A 13,755-nucleotide genomic window follows, 5' to 3' on the forward strand; every position below is an offset into this window, starting at 1 on the left:
ATGCCAGGTAATTTAGATATTCCTTGACTAGCTCAATGGATGGGAATTTCTAAACCTCCTGCACCTAGCACACATTTCCCTCTGGTAGTCCTGGCTTAACACCTCCTAAATGTATGTTTTTCTAAATGTATGTTTTATCTTTGCTGCCCTGTGACCTTCTGGGCAGCCCCTCCCCCCAATATGATCTCTTTCCCTTTCCACCTACATTGTGGGATGATTTTTCTTCTGCAGCTCTTAAATCTGATCCCTCTCCCTCCAAGTCATGGTGCTTATCCTCTTCTCCCCTCCCTTCTAAGTCCCTTCCCTGCACAATCTGAAAATCCCATCCCATCTCCCTGCCCCACTGTGATGGTTTGTATATACTTGGCCCAGGTAGTGGCTCTATTAGGCAGTGTGGCCATGGTGGAGTAGATGTGTCACTGTGGAGTGGGCTTAAGACCCTCATCCTGGTTTCCTGGAAGTCAGTCTTCCACTAGCAGCCTTTAGATGAAGATGTAGAACTCTCAGCTCCTCCTGTACCATGCCTGCCATGTTCCCACCTTGATGATAATGGACTGATGATATGATAACTTGATCTTTTTGACAATGGAGCTAAAACCATCCAGTGGAAAAAAGACAGTATTTTCAACAAATGATACTGGCTCAACTGGTGGTCAGCATGCAGAAGAATGCAAATCGATTCATTCTTATCAGTTTGTACAAAGCTCAAGTCCAAGTGGATCAAGGACCCCCACATAAAACCAGATACACTCAAACTAATAGAAGAGAAAGTGGGGGAAGAGCCTCAAATACATGGGCACAGGGGAAATTTTCCTGAACAGAACACCAATGACTTCTGCTCTAATATCAACAATACACAAATGGGACTTCATAAAATTGCAAAGCTTCTGTAAGGCAAAGGACACTGTCATTAAGACAAAATGGCAACCAATAGGTTGGGAAAAGATCTTTACCAATCCTATACCAATATATACAAAGAACTCAAGAAGTTAGACTTCAGAGAATCAAATGACCCTATTAAAAATGGAGTACATCGGTCCCCAGCTCCAAAAAAAAGAACCAAAAAAAAAAAAGGAGTACAGAGCTTAAGAAAGAATTCTCAGCTGAGGAATATTCAATAGCTGAGAAACACCTAAAGAAATGTTCGGTATACTTAGTCATCAGGGAAATTCAAATCAAAACAACTCTGAGATTCTATCTCACATCAGTCAGAATGGCTAAGATCAAAAACTCAGGTGACAGAGATGCTGGTGAGGATCTGGAGAAAGAGGACAGTCCTCCATTGTTGGTGGGATTGCAAGCTGGTACAGCCACTCTGGGAATCAGAAAATTAGACACACCACTTCCTGAGGACACAGCTATCCCACTCCTGGGCATATACCCAAAAGATTCCCCAACATATAACAAGAACACATGCTCCACTATGTCCATAGCAAGCTTATTTATAATAACCAGAAGCTGGAAAGAACCCAGATGTCTCTCAACAGAGGAATGGATACAGAAAATGTGGCACATATGCACAGTGGAGTACTCTCGGCTATTAAAAGCAATGACTACATGAAATTCATAGGCAAATGGATGGAACTGGAAAGTATCATCCTGAGTGAGGTAACCCAGTCACAAAAGAACACACATGATATGCACTCCCTAATAAGTGGATATTAGCCCAGAAGCTCAGAATCCCAAGATACAATTTACAGACCACCTGAAGCTGAAGAAGAAAGACCAAGGTGTGGAGGCTTCAGTCCTTCCTAGAAGAGGGAACAAAATACTCACAGGAGGAAATACAGAGCCAAAATGTGGAGCAGAGACTGAAGGAAAGGCTATCCAGAGACTGCCACACGTGGGGATCCCTCCCACATACAGTCACCAAACCCAGTCACTAATGGGGATGCCAAGAGATGCATGCTGACAGGAGCCTGATATAGCTGTCTCCTGAGAATCTGCCAGAACCTGACAAATACAGAGGTAGATCCTCACAGCCAACCATTGAACTGAGAATGAGGTCTCCAGTGGAGGAGTTAGAGAAAGGACTAAAGGAGCTGAAGGGGTTTGCAACCTCATAGGAAGAACAACAATATCAACCAACCAGATACTCCAAAGCTCCCAAAGACTAAACCGCCAACCAAAGAGTACACATGGAGTGACCCACGGATCCAGCTGCATATGTAGCAGTGGAAAGCCTTGTCAGGTATCAATGGGAGGAGAGGTCTTTGGTATTGTGAAGGCTCGATGCCCCAGTATAGGGGAATGCCAGGGCAGGGAGGCAGGAGGGAATGGGTAGATGGGTGGGGGAGCACCTTCATGGAGCCAGGAGGTAGGGAGATGGGATGGAGGTTTCTGAAGGAGAAACTGGGAAGGGGGATAATATTTGAATGTAGATAAAGAAAGTATTCAATTAAAAAAATGAAAAAAGTTGACTATCATAAACCACTACTCCATGTTCCACCTTTATAAATTTGTTTTGCATAAATCTTTTTTAAAAGAAATACACACACACACACACACACACACACACACACACACACACACACACACACACACAGTAGTACCTGTCTTCAGACACACCAGAAAAGGGCATCAGATCCCATTACAGATGGTTGTGAGCCACCATGTGGTTGCTGGGAATTGAACTCAGAACCTCTGGAAGAGCAGTCAGCGCTCTTAACTGCTGAGCCTTCTCTCCAGCCCTTGCATAAATCTTTTATTGTAGGTTTAGATTTTTTTTGAAACCTACTTTTAATAAGGGTTCTTAAATCCTTTAACCTCCCTTCTCCCACCACCCACCAGAGATAGTGGGAAAGAAAGGTTATCAGGAGATGGGGGATGTGTTGTCAGGATATCGGAAGTTTAGTTCACACGAATCAGCATAAGCAGTTCAATCCAGAAGTCTCAAGGCTCTGTTATATGCTGTTTAAAAGTAGTTATTTGGGGCAATTTTAATCTCTAATCGTCAGGACACCAGCAGTTAAGTTCAGTAGTGTTAGGATAGTAAACATGGATTAGTGGTAGTGACGCAGCCAAGCACAGACAACCAGGCCTCCACCGAATCTGCACGAGTCAGCAGGGGTGACGAGGACCAACAGTGACGCCAAGAGAAGTTCTCTTCCATGCCTCTCTCAACGAAGCAAAGGTCAGTGAAGACGTGAGACCAACGGGGCATTGTAAAGCTCTCCGTGCAGCCCCATCACTGACTGCTGAGTCCTATTTATGCTCTCTCCAAACATGACGTGTCCTCCATGGGTCTTACCTCAGCAAAACTCCACGTGCGTCTGTATCAGCTGACGTATCCAGAAACTTCCATTTCATGCTGCCAATTAGTTCAAGTCTACAGAAGGGGCAAGAAGCTGTCAGAGCAGCACCAGAAGGTTTATGGTGCATTTCTTTCTATGAAGTCATGAAAAAATCTGGCCATTAAAGTATGGCAGGGTGAACCAATACCGTCCAGGGTCGTCCGCCATGTTGGGTTCTTCTTAACATCACGTGTCCTTTCACCCGAGTGCCTCAGCAAATCAACATTTGACATAATTGACTTTCCAATGAAACCAGAAGTTTCCACTTCATGTCCCCCTTTCTGTTTAAGAATTTACATTTCCTCTAACATTAATAATCTATACACAATAGAAGTCATTATAAGAACCATCACATTTTTTTAAAAAATGGCTTATGTACAACATAGTCAAACAATAGTGCAACAAAATAACCTTAAATTTCTATCAATATACAATAATTAAGCAAAAAACTTACATTTCTATTATATACAATAATTTTTAAAACTTTATTTTTCTATCAATATGCAATAATTAAACAAAACGTTAAATTTCTATCTATATACAATAATTAAACAAAATTACTTTAAATTTTTCTTAATCCCTTGCTGCATGTAATATTAAAAAAACGGTCCACGCTATCACCAGCTACACTCTAGTAACGTTTCCCCTCCCCTGTTGGGAGCTGCAAGCTGCAGTCTTCCCTTTTTTGGTTCTCCTGCCTCTGAACTGCTGCATCTTCCCAGCCATCTGCCCCCTGCGGCTAGCTGTCACAAATCCCTGTAATCCAGAGAAATCAAAACTCTAGAGGCTTGCAATATATCAGTCAGATTTGTATCAGTGAATTCTCAACCCACAAAACACCCACACAATGAACTCAGAGCCAAATGATATTGATACAAGCTGCCCGCCTAGACTGGACAAATTGCCCTGTATTATCTATCCCTTCTATGATATTCATAGCTACCTGTGGCTATTAAAGGCCACATGGATCTGGTTCTTCCACTTCCTCCATCTTCTCTGGCCTACTTTCCTATCTGTCCCCTGTCCTCTGTCTCTGAAACTCTCAGCTCCGCCTTCCTTTTTCATTGCCCAATCACAGACTCTAGTCTTATATTATAGCTGCCCTCACCTGCATATTGACAGCAATCTATAATCCCCATTATAACCAATAGCAACGTTCCACCTTAGATGATAACGACCATAACACATCAAGCAACCAAACCCCCAACTTAAGGGATTGGGACAATGGTCTTCTCATATTTATTTGCTTCCTGCTGAATTGGGGAGAATTCCTGTTTGGGGGCCCCTAAGGAAAAAAATGGTTAGTCTGGAAAAAGCTCTATCTATAGCATTTATTGCCCAGCCTTTGTGTTTGTCCAGTTCTGTATTGTCTGTCCAGTCTCTGGGTTTCAGGGTCTAATATGGCTCTATTCACAGCTGAACCTAACATCTGTAAGAATTGTACAATGGCTTCTCCAAAAACCTGCATTCTTTTAGTAAATGTGGTGGATTTCCCCTCCCAGTCCCCCCCCCCAGGAGCCTCAACCATACACCAGGCTCTTAAAGCAGCAACACGACATTGTTCAAATATGCCATCATCAGATTAGATTTGTTCTTGTAAATCAACATAAGACCCTTCGCCAAGCAGCTGCTCTCTAGTAACATTTATCCCCCTTGCTACATTTTGTTGTCCTAGTTTTGGGGCTTTGTGCCTCCACCATGACAGCCATTGTAATTGAGTCCAGCTTCTAGCACAGCTGACACCAATCCCTTCCGATCCTGTGGGATAACCCTATGCTGTTTATTTAGCACTTAGCACTTATTCGGCCTTTCTTTAACAAAAGGAGAGTGTAAGCTATATCATATAACAACCTCTGTGAACTGCTTTAGATCTAGCATTTCTATCGGATGCCAGGTCAACTCATGATAGACAAGAGCACGATCATTAGCAGGTACACGCCGCACAAAGACTGGGAAAACTGAAGGTCCAAGCAAATCCTCTGGTGGAGCCCTCGGCTGAACCCTATCCCACTACCTTCCCAGTCTCCTGCTCTTCCTGGCCCCTAGTTTTGTGGCAGTGCACTGGGCTCCTGGCAGGGAAAGTGCATGGAGCCAGGCCAGGGCAGCAGTTGATCTCCCAGCCTAGTTTGCTTCCAGCTTTCATTGTGCAGAAATTCCCATTCTCAGTCACCAAGCCTGAACTATTTTCTCTTCCCATTAGCTCTTTGTTTGCCAAGCACTTCTACCTCTATCAGCAAACTCTCTGAGTGCACAGCCAACTCTGCCATCTTCTCTAACAGAAGAGGACTGTTGGATTTCTCCTTAACGTTTTGCAAAATAGTATCCATGAAAACAATAAGGCAAAACCAAAAAACAAACCTCCTTCTGGGAGCAAGGAAGGAGACCACCCAGCAGCAGGAGCAGCCATTTTACCAATTTCCTTAAGAAACATTGCTAACCCCTCATAATCTACCATTTCCTCTACATTAGAAGCAGGGTTACCCATTATGCCTAAGCCATGTTGGGCACCACCTGTTGGGTCCATTTAAAAAATACCCAATTTTTAATAACCTCTCTTCTAACCCATCACCGCCAGAGGTAGTATAAAAGAAAGGTTATTTGGATATGGGGGAAGTGGACCTGTTTAGAAATAGTTTTTTGAGCAAATCTAATCTGCTCTATCAGGATATATCTTAGCAGTCCAGGTCAGTAGTGTCAGAATAGCAAACACGAATCAGGAGCTTTGGCACAACCCAGCAGAAAGAGCCAAGCCTCAGCCAAATCCGCACAAGTCAGCAGGAGCCACCAGGACCAGCAGAGACGCTAGACGCTCTCTGCCATGCTGCTCTCGACGAAGTGAAGATCAGCAAAGCCTCAAGGCCAGTGAAGTGTTGCAAAGCCATCGATGCAAGCCCCTCTCACAGTCTGTTGAGCCCTATTCATACTTCCTCCACACATCACATGTCCTCCCACGGGTCTTGCCTCAGCAAAACACCTCACAAGTCTGTCTTAGCAAAAGTCCCAACGAGTCTGTGTCAGCTGACATCACTCTGCCCAAATCTGAGGAAGTAACAAGAAGCTGCCAGAACACCACCAGAAGTTTGCGTTGCATTTCTACGAAGACTTGAAATGGAAAAAAAAATATTGGGCCAGGTCCAGAGGCTCTCTCACATTTCCTCTATGCTTAGATTTTCCCAGATGCACCAATTCTTCAATGTACTTTAAGGGGTGAGCCGTGTCTGCAGGACCTCCCGTGCTGACAGCATATGTGACGTTTCTCACGAGTGTGGATTCTCTTCCGTTAAGCAACGATGGAAGCAGACTGAAAACCTTCCCAAATCCTTTACGTTTGAAACGTTTTTTTACTAGTATGAATTTCCTGGTGTTGTGTAAGATGATGTGCCCTCCCACCCCCAGAAGCTGTCAAGCATGACAGCTTTTATCAAAATTGTGGGATCACACATTTCCTCAGTCTGTAGACATCACAGGAGCTGTCTGCAGTGACACATCTCCTTTCCAGTCTCAGCAGGAGGGGAAATTCTTATGAAAGAGATTGATTGGAGGGTCTGGGATGTGGAGGGAGGAATCTAGAATGGCTGCCTCTGCTTCTGGGAGTGGTCAGTAGAGAACTGGACAACGGGCAGGTCTTATATAGGATATCTGAGGGGGTGGAGCTTCTCAGGGCAGAGTTTTCCAGAGTGAAAATTGGTGGGATTTCAAGTCTTGAGCTTGGGGAGCTCAGGGATTGGAGGGTTTTCCTGTTCAGGGATTGGCGAGTTTATTTTCACTCCCTGTTCCCTGAATGGTCCCATGGGCTGGGGTGGGAAGTCCCTCCTGGCTGCAGGCTTTGGCTGAGGTTCCTTCTCTATGGATCTGCTCCGGGAGGCTGGGGAGGAGATCCTGCCACTGTGGACAGCTCCTGTAGTATTTCTCCAGGGCTGTAGGCTGAGGCAGGAAAAGAGGTGTCACCACCATGGACAGCTCCTGTAGGCTGAGGAAGATCGATCTCACCTCCGAAGAACTATTTCTAAACAGATCCACTTCCCCCATATCCTAATAACTTTTCTCTTCCACCACCTCTGTTGAGGTGTGGGCTAAAGGAGAGGTTGAAATTATTAAAATTCAAGTAGGCTGCAAAACATTTACACCTACAACCCCATCGTGGGTCGAACGACCCTTTCACAGATGTTGCCTAAGAATGTTTGAAAACACAGACGTTTACATTAAGATTCATAACAAGGTTAAACGTATAAAGTAACAAGAAAAGTAATTTTATGGTTGGAGATCACCACCATCTGAGGAAGTGTATTAAAGGGTTGCAACATTAGGAAGGTTTGAGAACCATTATTCTAAAATGTTGAGAGTCTGAGGCCTCTGGTATACAGTGAGATCCCATCTCAAACAAGAATAAAACAAACCAAAACCAAAAACAAAAAATGAACTGGCTTTAGAGGCTTGATTAGTTCCTCAGCAAATACTTATGTTTGTTTTGTTTTTCCAAGACAGTTTCTCTGTGTAGCTTTGGCATTCTAGAACTCACTATGTAGATCAGGCTGGTCTCAAACTCACAGAGATCCACCTGCCTCTGCCTCTGCCTCCTCGGGGATGGGATTAAAGTCATGTGCCACCAACTGGTGGTAGGCTTTATCTCTTAATGGTGGCCAGCTGCTCTAGTGTCCCCAGAGAGGTAGCTGCAGCCTTACACCCCCAACCCTTCATCAGCAAGTCTTAGGGGCATCACAACACTGCCTTCTGGGAACCCTAGTCATCAGCTAACAGTGCCTATTGCTTCTTCAGAGGATCTGAATTCAGTGAACGAAAAACGGGACTGAAACTGTGTTGTGGAATTTGTGACCCCTGGGAAAGACTCAATCCAATTATAATTAAAAGATTTATTGATTACGGGCTAATCTCTGAGCCAAACTTGAGATCGTCTTGAGGAAAGAGTAAAGGGTCAGGATTTTATAAGGGGGAAAAGCCACACACAAGTAAAAACTTCCGTTCTACCAAGTTAAGTGATTAAGGCAAGTCAGAACAGTCTTTGGGTACCGGCGTAAGCAAGTTACAGAAACTAAAAAAGAAAAAGAAAAGCAGTTACATTTTGGGTGGGTATCACTGAGTCAGGGTTAACGAGAACTTATCTGCTAGGGACTGGAGTCAGAGACAACTGTTGGTGGGTACCAAGATGGATGCACAGTATAAAACGGAACTTCTTTAGCCATAACAACTGGATGCTGTGTTCAGGTTTACACGCCACTCTGAGACTTGTACGGAACTGATACTTGATTTCAAAGACCACCAACACAACACCACCAACACCAACACCAACACCGCCTGCCTCCCACTGTTAAAAATGCTGTCTTCTTGCTGAAGAACTTCTAGGAATCAGCTTGTGACTTCCCTCTCACAGACCTTTGAGTGTCAGCCCCGAGTAGTCTGAGGAGAAAGAGTGGTGAAAACAGCAAGGAACCTAGGTGGGTCATTGATAGGTGGAATTACACAGTCCAAGCAAAGTAAGGGACCTGCATCTCACAGCCTGTGATGCCACGCACAGCCACATAGTCGCCAGACGTAGTTTCTCACTGTGTTTCCTATTCAGGAGAAATATTCCAGCCCTTCCAGACACAGCCCTCTTCCCCAACATCCGCTGTCTCTCCCTCTTTCCTCTGTCTCTGTCTCTCTTTCTCTCCCCCATCTCTCTCTCTCAACACCTGCTGTCTCTCCCTCCTTTCCCTCTCCCCCTCCTTTCCCCTTTCCCCTCCCCTCCCCCTCTTCCAACCCCTTCTCCTCCCTTCAAGCACACACGCATGCACGTAAGCACGCTCCCACACATTCCTTCACACGGACACACAATGCAATCTTCACAAACGCAGAGGCCTCACATTCCAGTAACAACTAGCGGCTTCTCTATGTCCAAATCAGGAGCTCCAAATTCGAGACGTTTGTCTAGAGCCCTCCTCCACTGCCCTTAGACTTAGGCTGAATTCATTTTGCGAAGCACTGAGACCCCTGTTGGGGAGGGGTGGTATTTGTGGACTGGGACTGGACTGTAAATTGCCTGCGCCCGTTGTTTTCTGGGAAATGTAGTTCAAAGCGCGGGTTCCAAGCCGCCGTGACTTATGGGAAGAATAAGCAAGAGCCCCAAATCCTCCTTCGCGTAACACCTGCCACAATATCTACTCTAAGCCGGTTCACGGAGAATTCCTCTGGGGTAGATGTCTAGAAAGGGTCCAAGGAGGTCCCGAAAAGACCATGAACCTAGAAATCGAAAAAGCAGAATCTGGAGTTCAGGCTCTCTCTCTCTCTCTCTCTCTCTCTCTCTCTCTCTCTCTCTCTCTCTCTCTCTCTCTCTCTCTCTGTCTGTCTTTCCCCCAGCCCCGGGAGACAGGGTTTCTCTGTGTAGTTTTGGCAGAGATCTGCCTGTCTCTGCCTTCCGACTGCTGGAATTGAAGGTGTGCACCACCAACTGCAGGCTACATGTTATCTCTTAATGACAGAATAGCTGCTCTAGTGTCCCCAGAGGTAGCTTCAGCCTTTTACATGGTAGTCAAGTATTATACTGCTGTGTGCATCCCTAGCCAAAAGTACTGCTCTTTTCCTGGGGCTGGAGGGATGAGCCACAATTACCTGTCATTTTAATTTAAGTATTACACGAGACGTCCAAATGCATGTGTAGGACTGCTAGTAAGAGGTACAGCGATTAAAACATTTAAAGGTCATTATTTTTAGATATGATTTGAATTAGATATTATATTAATAGAACAGTCCCCGTTTCAAATTTTATGGTGGATGTCTGGCATACACACCTGTAGTACCAGGCATACACACCTGTAGTACAATGGGAAGATTGAGGTAGAAATATGGAAACAGGGGTTGGGGATTTGGCTCAGTAGTAGAGCGCTTGCCTACAGGCCCTGGGTTCGGTCCCCAGCTCCGGGAAAAAAAAAAGAAAGAAAGAAAGAAAGATGGAAACATTAAGGATTGCCTAGGCAACAAATCTTGCCTCAAAAAGCAATAGGAAAAATTAAAAAGTAAAATATCACAAGTCCATTGGAAAACATAAATTTATGAATTCAAGACTTACTGCTAGATATGATGGCTCAGGTCTGTAATCCCAGGAGGCTGAGACAATTAGTCCAAGTTCCAGGTAAGAGCTTGTCTCAAAAACAAACAAACAAACAAACAAACAGCAAAGTCAGCGTAGCATGGTGGCATGTCCCTTTAATTCCAGCACTTGGAATGCCAAAGCAGGAGGATCTCTATGAGTAAGAGGCCAGCCTGATCTACATAGCAATCAAGCTCCAGGCCAGACCACCGGCCAAGTCTACCTAATAAGACTCGCTTCTGCAACAACGAAATCAACCAACAATAACCAAGACTTGTGGCACGGTGATGCCTACTTTTATCATAGCAAACAAGAGGCAGAGACATTGGGATCTCAGGGTTTGAGGCCAGTATGATCGACATTGAATTCTCGGTATATTAGTGTGACAATATTAAAAAACAAAAACAAAAAACAAAAGGCACGCCGTAAAATTTAATCCAACATAAGTGGTCATGATTGGCCTAACATGAGTGCGTGGAACCGAACAGAACGTGCTCTTAAGCGCTGAACCATCTCCTTTTTGGACACAGGTTCTTAGGTCGCTTTGGCTTCAAACTTGATTTGTAACCGAGGCTAGCATTAAAGTGCCTGATTCTCCTGCCTCTACCTCCTGAGTGCTGGAATTACAAACATGCAGTGCTCATCCCAGTCTAAGGCAGCACATTTAAATTAGTGGCTATCGAGTGTAAGTAGATTAAATGTTCCAGGGAGAGGGGAGGGGATGGGGGCTTTTGAACAGGAAACCGGGAAGGGGGATAACATTTGAAATGTAAGTAAAGAAATATATCTAATAAAAAATTTTTAAAAATAGGGCGATCTTTGCCCTATCCAGTCATCCCCAGTCCTAATGGCCTTGTTTCGTTGCTCCAGGGGCCTTGGGACACCACACTGGAAAAATTCTTACACTTCGACAGTCAAGAGCAGGATGAGTTCTTTACTGAGAACGCTGTCCGTGATGGCTTCTGGGAAATGTAGTCCTAAACTGGGTCATTTTCTTGGGTTCTTGCCTCACTTCTGTAACTGGAATCAAGATCCAACCCACCGTAGAGCCGAAGCTGCTTAAGTTTCAGAGGCTTCAATCCCTGGATCCTTGAGAAATTCCCCCTTTAGAAAACTAATCGTACGTTCTCTTGTTCCAGTATTCAACTTCCTCTCTCGGACATTGAAACTCTCCTGAGGACTCTAGAGCAGCACATCCTTCTGGGAAATGTAGTCCACTATAAAAGCTCAGACACGTGGCGGAAGTGGCTGGAGAAAGGTTGTTCCGGATCATCTCTGTGCCCTACCCGACCTAACCCGGTACTGTCCTGGTTGGTATTCGCCTGTCTTCCGAGTTCGAAGCCGTGAAGACTCAGTTTATACTTCTGAGGTGAGTCTACCCTTGGTTTTAGGTACTTTGTGTATGGGGCCTTAAGGCCTGTATTTTTGGTCGCTGGCTGCAGGCTGACTCTAGGGGACCCACCCGGTTTCCGGGATGGGGCTAGAGGTTTAAAGAGGTCTCCTCCGCAGGGACTAAGGCGGCGCGAGTGTGACTGCTTGGGCAAAAAGATTTTTGGAGGATGTGGATTGTACAGGAGGGTGAGAGAGCGTGCGCGAGGTCATCAGAACATGGGTGATAGGTGGTCACCCGATCCTCTAGTCTTCCAACGCAAAGTCGGGAAGGGGGATGGATTAGGGGGAGCGAAATATGTCTACTTCTCCTTTTATGTCAAGTTAACTTGAAAAATTGGAGAGAAAAAAAAAAAAGAAAGCTAAATAGTAGAGACGATAAGGATTTCTGTGCTCATCAGTTTTACCAATCAGCGTGACTTTTAACTGTAGTTAGGAGTTAGATATGTTGACCCACATCTATAAATTAAGCACTATTGAGGACAACCATTGGAACTTAGTGAGTTCCAGGCTACTAGGAGCCTCATAGTGAAATCCTGTCTCAGATACGTATGAGTGTGTAGAAATTGTATTTGAAAATACTCAATTACTGTGGGAGTCCTACTTTTGTGTCAAACCCTCCGAGTAGGTGATTAGCCTTGTTTAGGGAACTCTTCAAGAATCTGTAAGTCTCTGTTGACTGCTATTAGAGAAATCAGGATTTGAAGTTCATGATTCTGGGTGATCCACTTGAGGTTCTAAAAAGACACCTTCCTCAGCTCCAGGCTTTTACGTCAGGAAACAGACATAGTGAGCACCCTGCACACTTGTACTCCATCGTCACCCTGTCCAGATTATAGTTACAAACCCAGTCCTCAGTATGGTGGGTTTAGAAGGTGGGGGCTTTTTGAAGGTAATTATATGGGAGCAGTGTCCTGGCTCCCGGAGCTGCCGGTGAGAGCGCAGTACAGAAACTCCATCTGTGGACGGGGAAATCGGTTTTCACCGGACACCAAATCTGTCAGTGCCAAAATGGAGATTGCTCTGCCACCACGACTGAGAACTAAATTTGTTGTTTATAAGCTTTGTCTCTGGTACTCTGGTATTTTGTTATAGCAGCTTAAATGGGCTAAAATGGACTCTGATACTGCACCTGCCCAGTTCAGAAACTATTTGAAGATCCTGAAATGTACTTTGTTTTTTTGTTTTTTTTGTTTTTTTTTTTTTTTTATGGTTTCCAGAGAGATCAAGTTCCTCTTTTTTTTTTTTTTTTTTTTTTTTTTTTTTTTTTTTTTTTAATTTGCTCGAGTGGAGGAATCCACAGAAAAGCCGTTCTTCATGACATGAGGAACACTTTCTACTGTCCCAGTCAAAGAAAGAGTGGGATGAGATAGAGTTGGGGGATGATTAATCCTGGGGTGAGGTGGGGTGGATGTGGAGGTTTTGAAAATTCTTGAGCCTGTTGATGATGGGAATACGGAAGCAGCCTGGAGCCACAGCTTTGATCTCTGGACAGAATTTCATTTTATTTCTTATGTTATTTTTTTGTATTACTGGGCTGGGCCTGAGCCTTTCAATGTCAGGCGAGATTTCTGCTACTGAGCCCCCATGAAAAGCCCTTAGATGTGGAGAGGAACCCCAGGTCAGGAAGAGTCAGGCAGAAACAGGGATTTCCTTATGGTTCCTTTGGGAACTCTGGGGAGAAAACTATGTTCTGAGATGCTCACCAAGTCTCTGAGCTATCCAAGTCTCCTGAAAGATCCTAGCCATTGTGGAAATAGAAGCTCCACTCACAGTGGCTGGACAGATGGCTCAATGGTTAGGACCACTGGCTGCTCCTCCTGAGTCTGGGTTCAGTTCCTGGCACCCACATAGCTACTCACAGCCATCCATAACTCTAGTTCCAGCAGATACAGTTCTTTCTTTGTGACCTCTCAGGGCACTAGGGCACCCGGCATACGCACGGTACTCGGACATACGTGCAGGTGAAACACCCTCAAACGTAAAATA

The 13,755-nt window shown here is 44.7% G+C and overlaps 1 protein-coding gene across 2 annotated transcripts in view; it reads left to right on the top strand.

Annotated features, from left to right (window-relative positions):
- The first annotated feature begins 11,590 nt into the window (after nucleotides 1-11,590).
- Nucleotides 11,591-13,755, top strand: part of Zfp84 (zinc finger protein 84) — a 29,276-nt gene continuing 27,111 nt past the window's right edge. Inside the window, exon 1 of one of the 2 annotated variants that reach the window (XM_039111585.2) lies at nucleotides 11,591-11,746. The gene's annotated coding sequence lies outside the window, so the exon portion shown is untranslated. The remainder of the gene's footprint in view (nucleotides 11,747-13,755) is intronic. The other variant, NM_001107500.3, reaches the window with a different exon arrangement.

The sequence above is a fragment of the Rattus norvegicus genome, chromosome 1 (genome assembly GCF_036323735.1).
Source record: "Rattus norvegicus strain BN/NHsdMcwi chromosome 1, GRCr8, whole genome shotgun sequence".
Taxonomy (NCBI): domain Eukaryota; kingdom Metazoa; phylum Chordata; class Mammalia; order Rodentia; family Muridae; genus Rattus; species Rattus norvegicus.